This window comes from Heterocephalus glaber, unplaced genomic scaffold (genome assembly GCF_053883595.1).
Source record: "Heterocephalus glaber isolate CG9 unplaced genomic scaffold, H.glaber_assembly_v1.0 deba00001446, whole genome shotgun sequence".
In the NCBI taxonomy this organism is placed as follows: domain Eukaryota; kingdom Metazoa; phylum Chordata; class Mammalia; order Rodentia; family Bathyergidae; genus Heterocephalus; species Heterocephalus glaber.
This window is the reverse complement of record NW_028258298.1, coordinates 596,348-615,092: the sequence shown is the minus strand read 5'-3', so window position 1 is coordinate 615,092 and position 18,745 is coordinate 596,348.

The following is an 18,745-nucleotide window of genomic DNA, read 5'->3' as shown; positions in this document are numbered from 1 at the left end:
AAATCTGTATACCAATTTTGAAAGTATGGTCATTTTGACTATAGTGGTTCCACTTATCAAAGAATGGGGATATCTTTCCATTTTCTGATATCCTTTTCAATTTCCTTTTTCAGAGTGCTGTAGTTTTCATTGTAGATGTCTTCTACTTCCTTAGGTTAATTATTAAGCATTTAATTTTTCTCATTGCTACTCTAATTGCCATTTTTTCCTAATGTCTTTTTCAGTGAGTTCATTATTTGCGTACAGAAATGCTATTGATTTTTGTGTGTTGGCTTTGTATTATACTACATTACTGAACTTGGTTTTAATTCTAAGAGTCTTTTGGTGGATTTCTGGGGCTAAAGTTCCACTTTGCACTGCTGATTACAGTATGACTGACAAATACTGACTGATTAGCAAATGTGTATGAAAAATCATGGCAATAATTTAAGTTGCTGGATGATGTTATTTTCCTCCAGGTTGAAGTTATACTTGTGTCTAGCAGATAATAGGATAAAGAAGATATCCTTAATTTAATCAGAAGTTAAGATAATTTGAAGCCAATTTCATATTTTCTGAGGATCTTTCATTTCCAGGTTACCCTTACCCTGAGCACAAGCCCCTCTGCACATCTATGCAGTATGCAGGATGTTTACCGGGCCCATTGTTCCTCAGGAAGCTGTGAACTCCCATTTTCCCATCTTTGTAAGATTTCCAGAAGCTCTTCCAGTCTTCAGATTCTGGAAGAATGCCTTTGCCACACATATGATCATTTTTGCATGCATTAATCTACAATTTAGAAAATGACAAATGTTAGAGAAAATCATGTAAGTGCTGTCTCTGATCATTCTTATTAATTATATACTAAATACTTCATGATATTTTCTTTCCCACTTTTTTATTACTATATATTCCATAAAATAAATTCAAGCTATCATTCTGGCCCTAAATATGGAGTATTAAATAAGACATATTGAATAAGAAATAGTTAATAATTAATAATCTTTAAATATTTTATGAATAAGAAAATATTTAAATATTAAGTAGAAGAAAATATATATAAGAAAATATTTAATGGATTTTATGAAAAATTACACACTTTCATATTTATGTTCAAACTTAATAAGGAACGAAAAGTACCTACAAGTAGAATAGATATTTTAATAAAGATATATAGGCAGACATAGACATAGATCCAAGGACATATACACCAATATATGCATGCATGTATGCATAGACACACACACCACCACCCAGGGGAAGGAAAGGGAGACTGAGAATATCAGCTAAGAGACATGGAAGGATGTATAGGAGTTTGAAATGGGAAGAATAAGAAGAAAATATTTCAGTCTTTTTTTTAAAATCTAGCAATCTCTGGTAAGAGATACAAGTTGTCAAAGATTTAATTTTCTCTTGAAAACTTAGATTTCTCATTAGCAAAACATATAACTGAGATGTGAGCTGTTTTCCTTGGATTTGCCTTAATTCCTGAGGAAATATCCATACCATAGAAAGCAAGCATTGAATCATCTAATCAGCTTGAACTCAACGGCACACGTGGTACTCAGTGTTAACTCCAGCTGGCCTCAGAAGTGTTGGAAATGTACTCTCTATGCTGCTCACAGAATATCAAAAAGACACACACTCTGGGGATGAAATTTATAAATTGTACTGCTTTATCAATGTAATTTTTAGATTAAATCACTTTTTTATAAAACATATAATGTGCCAATGACCATAGAGCTTGGTACAAATGCCAAGACACCAGTAGTTGTCCCTATCTGTATATTTTGCGCAATTGGGGAATTGTCAGCACAATATTATCATGAAAATGGGTCTGTCCTTGGGGAATCCCTGATAGAGTCTCATAGACACCCTCCTCCACATCATGCAGAGACTACAATTTGAAAATCACTGGTGTGGGAAGAAAGACCCACCCTCCTGTGTCTACCTGTCCTGTGCTCCTCCTCTTTATCACCTTGCCTTCCATGAGTTTCTTCTGAGTCTATCTTAGAAGCAGGAAATGAGAGATGGTACGGTGGCCACACTACAGTCTAAACTGTCTCTGACAGGGCAGTGGTTTCTGGATCACTGCTGGTTCTGGTTCCTTTCACCAGTGACTTTCTCCATTCACCCACAGCCTACACTATCAAAACAAGTAAAATAGGAGAATGGAAATGAATTCTTCAGGGATGAATGTAAATACTTTACCTTTTTTTTCAGTACTGAGGATTAAGCCTAAGGCTTTTACACCGAGCTACATCCCTAGCCCTTTTTTTGTTTGCTTCGAGATAGGGTCTATCTAAGTCACTAAATTGCCCAAACTGGGCTCCATCTTGCAATTCCCTTGTTCAGTCTCCCAGAGTGCTAGGATTACAGGTATCCACACCCAGCTAATTTTCCTGTTATTTGTGTAATGATTCTTGTGCACAAATGAAGGTTTTATGGAGCTTCCAAAACATTCATGTACATTTTCTAAAATCCTCACAGACACAATGAGAAGCAGGTAAATAAAATAAAATTGTTACCATTTTACTAAAGAAGAAACCAAGGCTCAGAAAGGCTGAGGTGCTGGTAAAAGTCTAAACTCAGCCACACCCTTATTTCCCTCCTCTGAGCATCTGAATTCTCAGGACAGTGAAAACATCTCACCACTCCTGGAAAATTACCCAGAGAGTTCTGTGCAGTCTGCAGAAAGAAGTCTTTGCATGGAGTCTTTCTTTGTAATGTCCCTGGCTGCTCAGTGGTCAGATTTTCCAAAGGATTTCCACTATCTGAGCTTGGTACAAATGGTTTGAATAATACCCTGTAAATCACCAGTCCTCCAGGTGATTCAGCTAGATTGCAAACCCCTCAGCTGCACAATTTGGTCCTTGGAGACTACAGGTGACTGGCAGGTGCTCAAAATGGAGAGCAAAGGGGAAGGAGAGAGGGTTTGTAGAGTTGCAGAGCGGGCAGAGTCTCCCCCTGCAAGCCTTTCACTTTTAAGATGACAGATACGAAGTTACTTCTAATATTTGTTGAATTGGGGCTGGGGATATAGCTCAGTGGTTCCGGTGCCTGCCTCACAAGCGCAAGAATCCGAGTTCGATCCCCGGTACCAAAAAAAACAAAAAGCAAAAACAAACAAACAAAAAATATTTGTTGAATTTATCCCTTTACCTTCCTCACCTGAGCTCTTCATATAGTATAGGATGTTGATACAAATTTTGCAGATTTGCAGTCTCAATGAAGATCCAGAGAACAGGAAATCTCTCTGATTCCCTGGAGAGTAGGTCCTGATCATTCCAGAAGGGCTTAAATCCTTTTCAAAGTTTTCCACTGCAAATGTAGATTGTACTCAGAGTAGGTGGAAGAACATGACCCCAAACTTTCAGGTTATTACCCTTTATGCAGAGCAGGTTTTGTTACCCCATGGACAGTTTAACAGGATACAACCATAAAAACAAAGTAACTACATAAAAATTAGCATCTCCCTTCACAGAGAGCAAGCTTAGTTTCCATAATGTAGGAACTGAAGCTCATTTGAGGACAATGTTGAACAGAAGCAGAGGCGGGTAGTTTCATAGAGGAAAGCTGAGTGTGATGTGGAAACTCAGACTATCGAGTTATCTCTACATTTGTGTCTGTGATGTGGAAATGATGAGGATGAAGTGTCTGCCCTCTGGGACTGTTGTGATTTTAGTCATCAGTACTGTAAGTTCTTACTTTTCTTCCTGAAAGGTCTCCTGGATTTTTCCAGGAGATTTATGATTGCTTTTTGCTCAGATGTGTGACATAGAGCAAGACAAGGAACAGATTTAACTCCTCTCTTGACTTCCGCCACTGCTCTGACTCCAGGCTCAGTGGGAGCCATGGTAAACTATGGATTATAACTAGGCTGGATTATGAGGACTGTCAATTATTCTAACTCCTTTATCTATAATACACACTTTCAAATCTAATCCTTATCTCATGTAGGCTTTGAGAGTTTGTGGAATCCTTGTGAACAGAGTAACCATTATTTTTTTTCTTCAACAGATACAGCAAAATGAAGTATTTCCTCCTTACTCACCTCATTTCTACTTCCCAGCATTTGAGGGGAGGCAAGGTACTTCCTGAGTAGGATGGGCTTTTCCATGTTGGTTCTCTGCACAGCAAAAGAATTCTGGGTTTCCTCAGCACCTTCTTCCCCAGTTACCTTTGTGATAAAATGAAGGAACTGGATAAAAATAAGGACCAAGAGAGATTTTGTAAATGTGCAAATTTCCAATAAAAAAATGAAGGAACTGGACGGGAAAGGGAGGTGCATTTCCTAGCTATTGAATAAAGAAGGCTTTCCTAAGTTGTTTTGAGAATTTAATAATGTATCCTGAAAGTGTGGAAAGCAGTGTCTAGTGTTCCTTCCCTTCTGCCACGAACATATTATGGCTTGATCTACCTGTGAAAGAATATAATACCTTATAAGGCACCTGGGCTTCTGAGAGTTGGGCAAACTTGATATCACTGTTTTAGGCAAGGGAATGGTTCAGCATCTGGCAGTTGAGCAGTAAACTGGGCATGCCCTGGATTAACAGGTCTAGGGGAAATATCAAGGCAGCAATAAGGTAAAAGTGAAGGTTTATCTATGTAGATCAGAAGAAGCAGGGATCAGGACATACCTCACTGATGCCAGTGCAAGGTGAATGCTGCCAAGCTTGGGCAGCACGAGGGCAATCACAGACCAGGTAATTTAGAAGAGGAAACCCTGGAAAAGCATGAGTACCAGGAGCACCAGCATCCTGAAGTTACATCAGGCAACAAGTCAGTGCTGTAGCTCAGTGTTAAGTTTGTAATTAATGACTTGTCCTTATTCCATCCCCAAGGCCTCCCTGGCAGAGAAAAAGTAAGTGCTTGTTTTGGGGGGGTTTTTGGTTTTTTTAGGTGTATTGGAGGAGTAAAGGAAAAGTGACCATTAATGCTTAGGTAGCTCTATTCTATGTCCCAGTTCTTGCCATTTTCCTCTCTTGTTCTCTGTTGGTCCCAGTCTGGATCCTGTGACAGGATGCTTTCTCTTTGGTGACCTTCTTCTTGCTTTTAAGCTCTCAATATCTTAACTGACCAGTGCTCAGGCTGCACCTCCCTTCTGCTCTCTCACTTGTTGAAGCCAATCCCCTGCAGGTGAAGTAACTTCTGTGCCCCTCACCTCTCCTCACACCTTCTGAAGAGCAAACATCAACATGATTAGTCAGACACAATACTGCCAAGCACTATGTTTAGCAGACTAGGCAAGGTCGCTGAGGATGTATAGAAGAAACACTCTGTAGAGAGCGTTCTTACAGTTTAAATTTTTTCCACTCTTACCTTCACCTTTCTTTGTTCCACAAGTATTTGTGCAAGTTTATGGGCCAAAAACTATGCAAAGTGTTGGATACGTATTAGAAAAATGAATATAAAATAAAACAAAATTATCTCTGCTCCATGGAGATTTGGGTCCAGAGAAAAAGATATACATTAAGCCATTAATATAGATTTAAAGTTGCTTTTAAACTAAAAAGTGTTAATGGAAATGCTCCAAGAAAGAAAGAAGAAGAAAAGAGATGCCCAAGGAAAAGGCTAATAGTGCAAAACAAACAAACAAATAAAAAAACTATAAGAAAAGTAGGTTTGAATGGAGAACAAATGAGCAAGGGTGACAACACAGGTTAATAATGCACTGGTTTTAAATCAAAACACCAAAGCTTCACAACTGTATGATCTTGGAGAATTATTTTACATCTTTGTGAGAACTATATTTTTTGCAATGAGTATTTTTCATCAGAAAAAAATAGAAATAACAATAGTATAAATAAAGTTGTTGTGAAGTTTAAATGGCTTAGAAATATAATAAGTGCATAGAAAAGAGACAGGGTATCTTTGTTATTTTTTAACAAATTGTATGTTACATGCTTATTTCATCTTTCAGATTTACAAAATGCATGAAGATAATACAAAGAATTTTTATGTGTTCCTCACCCAACTTCCTCAAGGAGTAACATCTTACATTAGTATGGCACATTGGTTCCAATTCATTAACCATTGTTGATACATGAACGCCAGGCCATGTTTTATGCCAATTTCTATTTTCCCTTAGCATCTTTTTTTCTCCCAGGATCTCACACAGGTAACCAAATTATTTTTAGTCCTTATGCCTCCCTAGTCTCTCCAGGATGGATCCCTTTTTGGACTTTGTTTCTGTTTCCCTTGACAGTTTTTCATTAAGTTTATTGGTACATTTTAGGTATAAAATACAGTTCCATTCATCATTGGGATCTTGTACCTTTACATGATGTATGATGAGCTCTGCTTAGAGATGTTGCAGAATGTCCTTTCTTGGAACTGTTCTGAGTTCTCCTGTGGACTAGACTGGGTTATGCGTTTTCAGGAAAAAAGCCCTGGAGGTGAAGTCCCATGCTCACCACATTCTGCACAGGGATATAGTACCAACAGGACCACTTACCTTAATGTTGATCTTGGTCACTTGGCTGAAGCAGTGCTCAGCTGGTTTCTCATCTGTAAATAGCTCTCCTTTTATTGTACTTTTTAGAGGAGAGTCGCTATGGGCAGGTCTCACTTAAAGAGCGTGAAGCATTTTCCACCTCACTGAAGACAGAATATCTACACAAATTTTTTCACTCTTCTGCATGGGAGATTTGGTGCCTCCCCATTTATTTATTTATTTGTTTGTTTATTTATTTAATCACTGTAGACTTGCAGGCATTTAGTTTATACTCTGTGATATAATCCAATACTTCTTTAGTTTGTTGTTCAAATTATTCGAGTGTTTTCTTACTTCTGGTACCACAAGATGTTCCAGTCTTTTCTTTTTCTTTTTTGACTTAGTCCTCTAATGTGCCACTTGTACAAGAAGCCCTGGTTCCTCTTTTTGAAGAATGCTTTATAAACCAAGATCTTGGTACTGGGTGTGCTCCCTGCTACTGCACCAGTGCTTCCTGGCCTCCTTGCCTGATAGATCAGACACGTACGGTGTGTGCACTAACCTGTGCATGTACAAATACCTGTTCATAATGTTATGGTTTGAATCTAAAATGTCTGGAAGGTGATTGGATCATGGGGGCACTGTACTCAGCAGATTCATCCACGGATGAGTTCATAGGTGAATGTGCTGTTAAGAGGTGGGGCCTGGTTAGAAGCAGGTCATGGGAAGCATGACCTGGAGGGGACTGGTTATTCTTGTCACTGACTCTTTCCTTTTCTCTCCATTTCCTGGCTGCCCTGGGATAAGCAGCTGTACTCCCCTGTCCTTCTGCCTTACGTTTCTGCCTTGGAGCCAGCTAGCTTATCACCAAATCCACTGGAAACTGTGAGACAAATAAACCTCTTCCCCTACATGTTCTGGATGTGAAGAATTTTGGTCCAGTTATGGTGGAGTGACTAATACATTTCTGTACATAACTTCCTGTGTTCACAGGAAACTAAACATGAGTTCGTCCTGATATCCCCAGCTCCAGCCTAGTGCACAGGAACCATTCCTGTATCTTCCCCTCATGTACTGTGCACTTCTACTCCCACAATGAGACAACCATCTCCCAGCATTGGCATTCACTTCATTAACTGCTCAATTCCAATACACGTGTATTTGTTACTTTAATAAGAGAACACTATTTCCTTTATTTTATAAGAAGAAAAAGACAAATAAAAGGCAAAGAATTAAGTGTAACTATTTCATTGGAACATAAAAGAAATTTCTGTATGATGGTTTCAATTATTTCAGCAGGGCAAAGACTTTAACTACTACTCAGACCGGGGATGAAAAAGTGATTGTAAATGGAGAATGAATCGTTAGCTTTCCAGTAATGTGACAAAATACCTGACATCATCAACTGATAAGGAACCAAGGTTTATTTTGGTTCACAGTTTTAGAAGTTTCAGTCCAGGGCCAGGTAGCTCTAGCTGCTTTGTGTCTGTGGCAGCACAGCACATCATTGTGGAAGCACATGGAGAGGATGCTGCTCACCTCATGGAGGGCCGAGAGGCAAACAAACAAAAAGCCAGCTGAGGCAGTGCTCACAAAGATCTAACATCCTCCCACAAGGCCCCACTTCCTAAAGATTTTACATCTCCTAGTATCACAGGGCTGTGACCAAGCCTTCAGTACACAGACCTTTGAGGGGCATTAAGATACAAGCTGTAGCAATGCACAGCAATTATTGAACTCTGCTTGTACTTATTTGAAAAATATATAGATTGTCAACCCGTGTTCAGATAGATGGTCATAATGCACAATGAAACTGGCCTCCCTTCATGCAGTTTTTCTTCAGTAATTGTCAGCTTTGTCAGTGTGCTTCTAAGGAAAGCTTGGTTCAGATTTCATCAAATAGAATATTGATTAGACCAGAAACTTCACATAATTTTGATGAGCAATTATAATAAAGACTGCATCTTTGAAAGAAATATTAGAGGAAATTAATTGCACCTATAACATAGATGTAGATAACTAGACACTCATAAGGTCAATGATAGGAGGTCTTGCTGGGGCTGAGGAGTAGGCCAGAATCAGGAGAGCCCGAACTAAGAGTGGAATACTGAAAGTCATTTTGGGAGTGAAAGTTGATAGTGACAGCAAGCCCTGCCCATGACCCTGAGTGGATACTGACTATCATACAGTAGAGGAAAAGGAGATTGCAAAAGTGAAGGTTAAAAACTTTGGATCCAGGTGTTGAGTATCACACGCATAGTGACCCACAAAGAAAGATCATAGAAGAGGAGGCTAGAAAAGCAGCAAGTGAGCAGATTCTATACCTTTCAGTGAACAGAGAACTGGGCCCAGGGTGTCAGGAGACTGCAGCAGCCAGGTGTGGGGAGTGCGAGGGTGGGAGAACCTCAGAAGTAAAGGAGCTTTACAAAAGAGGTGGGGAAGGATAACACTTGACATGCTGACAACTGTTGGAATTAATGAGTGGATCTTAAGTGCATTCATGTGCACATGTGCACACACCCACACACTCAGACATGGGCCCTTCAGAATAATGCCATCTATGGGGCAAGATAGAATTTCTTATTTCTACTTTATCAGTTCTTTCTTTCACATGGATTTTAAGCCTGGCCAGGATAGCCTAGCTCAGCTGTCTCATACCCAAACTGAAATGCAGTAATTCTACACAGGAAGAAAACAATTATCCCATTAAGGCAGCTATAGCTATCTCCTTTCTTCTAGCTGCTGTCTTTCTCACACAGCTGGTGTTTTGACTATATGATTATTCCACTTAATATTCAATTTTCATAGTAATTTCAGGAAGCAATTTCCCTTAATGAAATACAAATGTATACATCTTTGTGTCTCATTTACAAATAAATTTCCTATTGATCTTTGTTTTCATATTCTTACAAGGTTAAAATGATACTGTCTCTTGGCTATTCCTTATTCATTTTTGTAGTCATAGTAAATTAGTTTATTGAATAATTTAAACTTTATAGTTTGAAGGCAAACTTCCAACTAGAAGAGTATCAGAATTTTTCCCAGGTGAAAATCCTTTTAGAGTAGAAGGAATGATAAGGCATTGAGCTCATGTGCTATTTCTAGAATTAACCCAAGAAAATATTTTGTCACTAGGAAAGTTGTTACAAAGAAACCCAGGACTCGGTTCTCACATATATTGTTTTTTCTCACTTTGTCAGAATAGTATCTCATTAGCTTTACCTGGGGCCACCACCTGAGCAAGTCTGTTACATTTATTCTGAGAATGAAGAACCCAACTTGGTAAAGGTCCTGGCTTAAGTGCACATGTGGCTTTTACAAGGCCCTAACCTGTAAGCACTGGGAAAGAATAGGGGGTGCTTTTAATCTTTGTATCTCAGATGTATATGGCATATTCCATATAATAATAGATGCAGTTATCCGGTAAGTTAAGGCATTGTTATAAAACTTAATTTATTCATATTTAATCTAACACACAGTCTTCTAATTGTCTCTGTTTTACAAATGCAGTTGAGAGATCCAGAGGTTAACTCACCTCCACACAAAGCCAGGATTTGAATAAGACTGTCTGACATTATGCTAAGTGAAATAAGGCCATCAAAGGAGGAGAGGAACTGCACGGTTCCACTATATGAAGAATCTAAGAGTCAAATGCACAGAAGCAGAGACTGGACTGGTAGTTATCAGAACCTGGGAGGAGAAGGGAAGGGGAGTTGCTGTTTGTTGGCTGTAAAGATTTATTTACAAAGGATGAATAAGCTCTAGAGACCTGCGGTAGAGCATTGTGCTTACAGATAACAACACCACTGTGCACTTAAAAATCTGTTACAAGGGCTGATCTCATATCAAGTGTTCTGACTACAATAAAATCTTAAAAAGAAAAAGAGGGAAAGAATACTTTGGGGCTTCATTTAATCTTTGTTCTGGTACTCTTAGTATACCCATTACAGTACTCTGATTTTAAAAGTTTTGCCGTAAACCAAATAGCTAAAGAACAACAACAACAACAACAAAACAACAGCAAAAATATATTGTCTGACTTTAGAAATGAAATTGTAGCTAGCACTGAGCCCTTCAGGCCTCACACCAGATGGTCTTTCTGTTCTGTGTTTATGGATGATGAATATATTGCCAGTGATGCTAAGCAGAATGAAGACCTATGATACTTGCTCACCCTGGGCACTCAGGGATGTACCTCCCAAAGAGGGAAGGTGGGTTCCAAGCGTATGGTGGTTCTGATTCAGGGAAAGGCAGGCTGGTATCTTGGCTAAAGCCATCTCAACCCCTGCTAAGTGAGCTTGCTGTTTCTCAGAGATTTCCATCCCACATCACCCCAAGGGAGCCCATTTAGTGCACTTCCCTTGATGCCTCCAGTACTGGAAGGTGCTCTTGGGCTGGCTTTGATCAATATCCAGATTGTGTCTGGCTGAGAACAGTGTACATCAGGCCCTGCATTTCTGAAGGGCTCTGGGCTTTGCTAGGAACTGGGGGATTGTGGGTGCACAGGGAGATTGGCATCTGCTCCTGAGGAAGCAGAGGTGAAGCATCCCAAACTCAAACAAATTCCACATGGTAATGTGGTAAGACAGCCCTTGAGGAAAGAGGTCTTTAAGACCATGCATCAGTTTTCTTCCTCCCTTCACCTCTGGCGCAGCATCTCCCCCTTCATTGACTTATGAATTTCCTCTTCTTTTTTAATCATCAGAATAGTCTCCGGCTCCTGAGGGATTTGTAATAATGTGATATAATAAGAAATATATATTTAGTTTCTTTCCCCAGATCCTGGCTCAGATCTTGGTAATTTCCTGAGAGAGGTGCTAGGTGTATCTTTTGGTCTAATATTTAGTTTTAGACCTCAGCTCCTGACTCAGAGTTCCTCATTTCTTGCAATTTCCTGGGGGACAGAATGCCTTTTGTTGGCATGAGGCCACTCCTGGGCTCCTGGGTGGAGGCAGGTCATTGGAAATCCCAAGGCATGATTAGAAATTTTGAACTGTCAGGCCTATCTTACATCTTCAGGAGGAGGAGACAGGCTGGAAGTTGAGCCAATAATCAATTACACCTGTGTGATCAGGCCCCCAGAAGCTCTCTGAGTGCTCACAGGTCAGTGAACTGATGGAGGTTCCTGGAGGGGTGTGAATGCTCAGCCTTCCCTGCCCCTTGCCCTGTCCATCTTTTCCTCTGTACTCACCTTTATAGTAAAATGACACATGTTAAATAAAGCAGCTTCCTGAGTTCCATGGACCACTCTACCAAAGAATGAAATCTGAGGATATGGCCATGGGAACTCTGACATAGCTGGCAGGTCAGAAGTATAGGTGACAACCTGGGTCTTGTCATTGATGGCTGAGATGGGGGCAGTCGTTTGGAGCTGAGTCCTTAACCTGAGAGGTTTGCATTAACTCTAGTTAGTGTTGGAATTGAGTTAGATTGCAAGACACTCAACCTGTATCTACTGCAGTATTCTGTGATATGTGGGGAAACCCCAAGAATATCTATTTCCAAAAATGTGTGGTGTTGAGAGTACAGGAAAAAATTGTCAGGTAGTTTCTTTGATCCTATATCATCCACTAGACAGTTTGCATGTCTCCTTTACCAGTGGCCCCCGGTTTAGTCATAGATTCTGGCATTTCTCTGCTACCTCCATGTTCCCCACTCCCTCCTCTCCACCAAGAGAGGAAAGGGCCCAGGTCACTGAGCTCCTGGAGTCAGGTACCTGCTGCAGGACAGCCACAGCCTCCATTTCTTGACACTTCCAACCTTCCAGGAATGTTTCTGTTTGACTCTATCTTATGAATCAAAACCTTCCATAATAGTGACTAGAAAATACAGTCTCACTAATTACAGGGCTTTTTTTTTTGCATCCCTCCACTGTTTGTATACATCATCCTGTGAAGTAGATGCTAGTATGGTTTTCAATTAAAAAGGTGGAAACTGAAAAACAGAAAAATGAATGTCATGCTTAAGGTTATCCATCATTGTACTAGGGTTCATTAGAAGAGCAGAATCAATATAAAATATATGTAATTATACAAATGATATATTAGGTAGGCTTCCAGGACCAAAAGGAGAAGAGTCCCAGTGGCCATCTGTTGAATCCAAGTGGAAGAATCGGATACAGTGCATGGAAGCTCACTGCCATGTCACCAGTGAATCTGAGAAAGCTGAAGAGTCTGCGCTGGGAGGCTGAAGGAACTGGAGACCAACATCCAAAGGCAATGGGAAAGATTGGAGCTCCTCTGAAGGAAAAAGAGGAGATTTCCTTCTTCTTTACATTTTTATTCCATCTAGGCCACAAGTCTCTTGGTTGGTACCACCCACATCCAGGGCAGATCTTCCTTCCTCAGTTTGCTGCCTACATGTCGATCATACACAGATACAACCAGAGCTTTACTAATCTGCTAAATATTTCTTATTCATGTCAGGTTGACACATCACAGTTAACCATCACAATCATGATAGAGTGGACTGTCCATCTAAGCAGTAGAGATGTCTCCATATAGCCTTCTCCTTCATAGCATACATGGCATGATGTGCATGGTCCCATGACACATATTGTTAGAAAAAAAAACTACATTTATTTCTATATCTGTACCTTTCTCTATATTTGATTTGGCACTTGTATTCAATTATGTACCTATATTTATACACATATCACAAAGGTTTTAAAAAATGAATATGAAACTTTACCAGAAATAGCACTGGGTAGTGCTAGAAAGTAGAAATCTCAAAGTGGTCATGAGGCCAGATCACTAGCCAAGATCCCCTTCATTTCTTACTGAGATTAAGAATAAATGAGAGATTATTAGCTTAAGCAATGGAAAAGCCCTGGTATCCTCAACATTTACATAACAATTGACATGTATGTCCGGGATATTGTTATTATTTCATTCTCAAATTTTAAAAAAGCAGCTTGTCTATTATGTGTGTTCTCTTATGGTACAGGGGTTGGATGTCTATTGCAGAGTAGGAGACAGGTCTAGAGTCAGTGATGCTGGGAGAGGGTCAGCTGTTTTGGAGTAAGAACACTATAGTGAAATCTGCCTAGTACAATAACAGGGCCTGAGGCACTGCATGCATGCAGAGAGTGAGATCTGACTAGCTGGCTTTCAAAAAGAGGACCTGCATTAACTTTTAGGACTGGGATGGCCCTGATGTCAGGAATGGTACCCTGGAATCAATTCCTCATTTGAGTTACTGAAAGTAAACTTAGGGAAGGAAGGAGATGCATTTTCTTTTTCCCATATGTTTCTAGAATTGGTAACAAAGTAGCAGTTGCAGGAGGAACAGCAGCTCCCAAGGTCCTATGGAAGGCATGGGGGTGGGGGGAGAGCATTGGGACATCTGTGTCACTTGCTCTCCCTGCTCTCCAGCTTGTTTCTGGGTTATAATTTTGGGGGGGGGGTCTTATAACATTCTGCATACTTTTATGTGCAAGGCCGTCAACTCCAGTCAGTTGCTGAATCAAAAACTGTAAAGTTTACAAACATAAACCAACTCCAAATGTCAAATAGCAATTCTTATCTCATTAGCTGGGCATTGATGTTTCAAGAAAGAACCCAGAGCTATTTTTCTTCTTATAATTTTCATAGAGAAAGTCAAAAACTCTTTTAATTAAAGACATTCCACAGAGCAACATTTGGTAAGGGCAGGTGAGGATTATTTTAGCAAAGGTTTCAAATAAATTTAGAAAGAACATAAAATGTGAAGTTAATTTATAAAATGTGAGGTTAATTTACAAAAAAATGGATTTTTATATGCTAGCAGTAATAAAAATCAGAGCATTGAATTTTTGGTGATAAAAATATGTAAACAAAACAGATTATATATATATATATATATGGATATATATACATATCCATTCAAAATTATAGATTACGTCTGAAGGAAATTAAAGGAAACAAAACAAATGGAGAGACATACCATATTTATAGTCATAAGATTCAATAGTGTAAAAGCATCAACTTTCCTTAAATTGATCCAAGTATTCAAACAACTTCAATAAAAATTAAAGTCCATTATAGATGTGGATAAGCTGATTCTAAAATACATACGGAAATTTAAACTAGGGTAGCCAAAGCAAAACTCTACCTCCATCTTCCTAGGGCCCTCACTGGGTCTGAGAATTAAATTGATATAAGGTAGATTAGCATGAGAAAAGCATCATACAAGCTGTATGTGGTACAGGAGACCTCATAAAGAAATGAAGACCAAAAAAGGAGAACCACGCACTTACAGTATTACACTTACTGAAGCTATACACTTACTGAATTTGACAGAGCAAGAGGTTGTAAAGAAGACATTCAACTAGGGAAGGAAGCTTAGAAGATAAAAGTAAATTTTAACAAAGTCTAGACAGAATTCTCTTAGTTTCTTGTCCTAAGGACATGGATATTGAATGTTTTACATGGGAATTTCATCTTCTGTTTTTAAAAAGCAGCATGAAGTTCAAAGTGATCTTACACTGGCAGGAATTTTAAGTGTCTTTATCTTAAACAGTTAATATTATGAAGTGATGTAGTTTTAACTATTTCAGAGGAGTTAGACATTTAATTTCAAGAATAACTACAAATCTACATGAGTCTTTATTTTGGCTCACACTGTGTAGAAGTTTCACTCCATAGTCAGCTGGCTCCAGGCAGTATGGCAGAGGAAAAACTGCTGATCTTGTGGTGACCAAAAAGCAATCAAGGCAGGAGCCAAGGAGGAAGATATACCCTCCAAGGTAACTCCAGTAGTCACTTGCCTTTTCCAAATAGACACCACCTCCTAATAGTGAGTTAGTTTTAGCACACTCAGAATCCATTCACCTTCCAAATTTGAGACTTTGGGAGCCTTTTTAGATCTAATCTACAGCATCCTGTCTCAGCCTCCAAAATACACATGTGCATCTCTTTATACAAAATGCATTTAGTCCACCTCTAACAGTCACCAAATTCCTGACAATTCCAGTATTGTGGAAAAGTCCATGTCCAAAGTGTCCTCTGAGACTCACAGCACACTCTTAGCTGTGAACCCCTGTAAAAATCAAAAGAAAAGTTAACACTTTCAATATACGTTGACACAAGGTAAACATTCCCATTCCAAAAGGGTGAAGGAAGGATTGGGGCCAAAGCAGGACTGACACCCAGTAGGGAAAACATTAAATTTTGTGTCTCTGGGTCTAGCACCTGGGCAAGCTGTGATGTGAGGTGAGCTCCAAGGGGGTTGGGGAACCTAGCCCAAATGGCATTGCTTTGCTGGTAGTTGTGGCCCTCTTGGCTTCTCCCTTGAGCTGCCTTTACTCACGTCTTGCCACTTTCCTCAGCCTATATCCCTGGCTTCTCCTACTTCTTTGGGTCTCCAGTATACTTTTGGCCTCACTCACAGGTTTATGCACTGCCCTCTCAGAAGCACCCTGCCTGACCTTACAGATTCTTCTGAAATCTGGACAAAATCCTCTCTGATGCATAGCTCTTACATTCTGCATGCCTGTAAAACCAGTATGATGTGCATGATGCCAGAGGCTGCCCCAAGGTCCAGTGGTGGCCAGATCCTTTTGCGTTATGGCTGCAGTGGCCTTTAGTGTATGTGCTGCTGAAGCAAGCACTTGGCTGCAGTGGCCTTTGACAGCTTGGATGGTTGAGCACTGTGAAATGAATCCTGGGGAACAAATTCCCTAGATGGTCATTCTCAAGCATGCTAACATGAGGCTTTCTTCTCAAAGAAAAATCTTTTAGTTTTATAATTTTGAGCCTGTGAAGGGTGAGGCTTGCTGGATCCTGTGACACCCTGAAGCCATCTTTCCTATTGCCTGATCTAAAATATTTGGGTTCTTTGTAATGTTAATCTTTTCAGCATCCAAGCTCTCCTCTGCTCCAATCTTGCTTGCCCTTCCTTTGTGGGGAAACTGGAAACTTTAGAAATCACTTAGCTGTGCCAATTTCTCTGGATTTTCAACATAAATCTGGCTAAAAACCATCAACAATATTCATATTCCAGCCTCGACATTGGGCTGCGTTGAAATTTCCTCCATCAGATTAGTAACTAGTTCACCACCTTAATCTCAGTCTCCTGCAAAATCTCAGCACATGAGCAAAACATAGACAAAATTTCTCCAAGGACGTAACACACATGGCCTGGAGTCCAACCACCAAAGCAGTCCTCATTCCCAAATGAAACTTCCAAAGCCTTGTCTTTACTGTCAGTCATTTTATAAGCATTCTGGTCTTCGGAGCTTTGACCAGAATCTCCCATCAAGCTTGGCTTACAGTATTTTAGGGCATCTCTAGGTAGCATCTCTTTCCATGCTCCCCTTGGGAACCACAAGGCCACGTAGCATCACATTAATGGCCCCACTTTTCTGGTACAAAAATTTGTCCTAATTACCTTTGTATGGTTGGGACAAAATACCCAACACACACAACTTGAAGTAGGAGAGTTTTATTTAGGCTCACAGTTTTTAGAGGTTTCAGCCCATAGTCAGCTGACTTCAAGGAAGAGGGGCAAGGCAGAGGAAAAGCTTATCAACTCAAGGTCACCACATGGTGACCAGAAATTAACGAGTAAAAGTAGGAACTAGGAATGGCGATACCCTTCCAGATCCATCCCACAGTGACCTACTGGCCTCTTCCAACAAGATATCATCTCCTAACAGCAATTCAGCTACAATGCTCTCATAATCCAGACAATTCCATTCACATGAGGTTTTGGGGTCTATTTTACATCTAAACCATAACACACAAATAGCTATGGCAGCATAGTACTGGGGAAGGAATATGCATATAGATCATTTAAACAAAAAAAATCAAAAATTATATATGTGTATATATATATATATGTGTATATATATATATATATATATATATATATATATTTGCCCTGTAGCTACACTCTTCCTAACAATGGCTTGAAATAGATCCTAGCTCTACATAAAATGTTAAAACCATACAAACCAAGAAGAAAATAAAGATGGAAAATTTTGAGATGTAGAATATAAAAAAATACAAAATAGACTTTTGATAACTTGATCTTTAATGAAACATTTCCTCTTTCAAAGATAATAAAAAATCAAAAGGCCAGATTACAAATAATGAAAAAAGGTTTACAATACATATGTCTGACAAGGCTTAGTCTATGATATAAGGAGAATATTTGTAACTCAATAATAAGAATAATTGGAAACAACATGGAGGTCCCACAACTCCCGGCCCAGGGGCAGGGACTTCCAGGAAGCTGTCCCTCCCACCATTCCCAGCTCAGAGGAGGTGAGCCCCTTGGGTGCAAACAGCACCCACCTCACCCACCCCCCTGGGTCAAAATGAGAAGACATGTAAACAAGTCTCAAAACCAGACTTCCAGATCACCTACAGCAACCCCAAAGGGAAATAAGATGGAACACTCTGATACTCAACAGGCTGGACTCCCTGAACTGGCAGCAAAAGAGGATCTGGAAAAAATGAAATCAGAAATAATTTATCAGATAACAGCAGAGATTGTGCTCCTAGTGCAAGACATGATTAATAAATCTAGAGAGGAGCTAAGGAACATGATAGAATCCCAACATAGAAAACAAATAGAATCCATAAAACAGATGCAAACAGATTTCCAGGAGATCAAGTACTCCATTGAAAGTCTACACAGCAGAATGAGCCAACGTGAGGACAGAATTTCAGATATAGAAGATAAGATTGCAATTCGTGAACAGGAAAAGAAAAATTGCTTCAAAATTGTAAGGGAACATGAGAAACCAATCCATCAGCTGCTAGATGATGCAAAGAATAACATAAGACTGATTGGAGTAAAAGAAGAAACAGGAGAGAGTGCAGATTACATAAAAAAAACTGTTCAAAGAAGAAATGGTAGAAAACTTCCCAAACAGGGGAAAAGAACTTGACATACAGATAAGTGAGGCATATAGGACTCCAAATGGCCACAATCAAAAAAAAATCTACACATAGGCATATAATTTTTAAGATTCCAGAAACTCAACAGAAGAACAAAGTTCTATAAGCAGTTAGAGAAAAGAAACAAATCACATGCAAAGGAAAGCCCATCAAAATCACAGCAGACTTTTCAACACCAACCCTCAAGGCAAGAAGAGCTTGGAGTGATGTATTCCAAGCCCTAAAGGAAAACAGCATCCAACCCAGATTGATGTCCCCTGCAAACCTATGTATCCTGTCAAAATTGATGGAGAAATAAGATACTTTCATGAGAAGGAGCACCTTAGGAACTTCATGAATACGAAAACAGCACTCCAAAAAATTTTAGACAATGTCCTAGGAACAGACAATGAGGATCACAATCCCAGGAGGCACAGCAGAATGAACCCTTTGGGCACAACAAGAA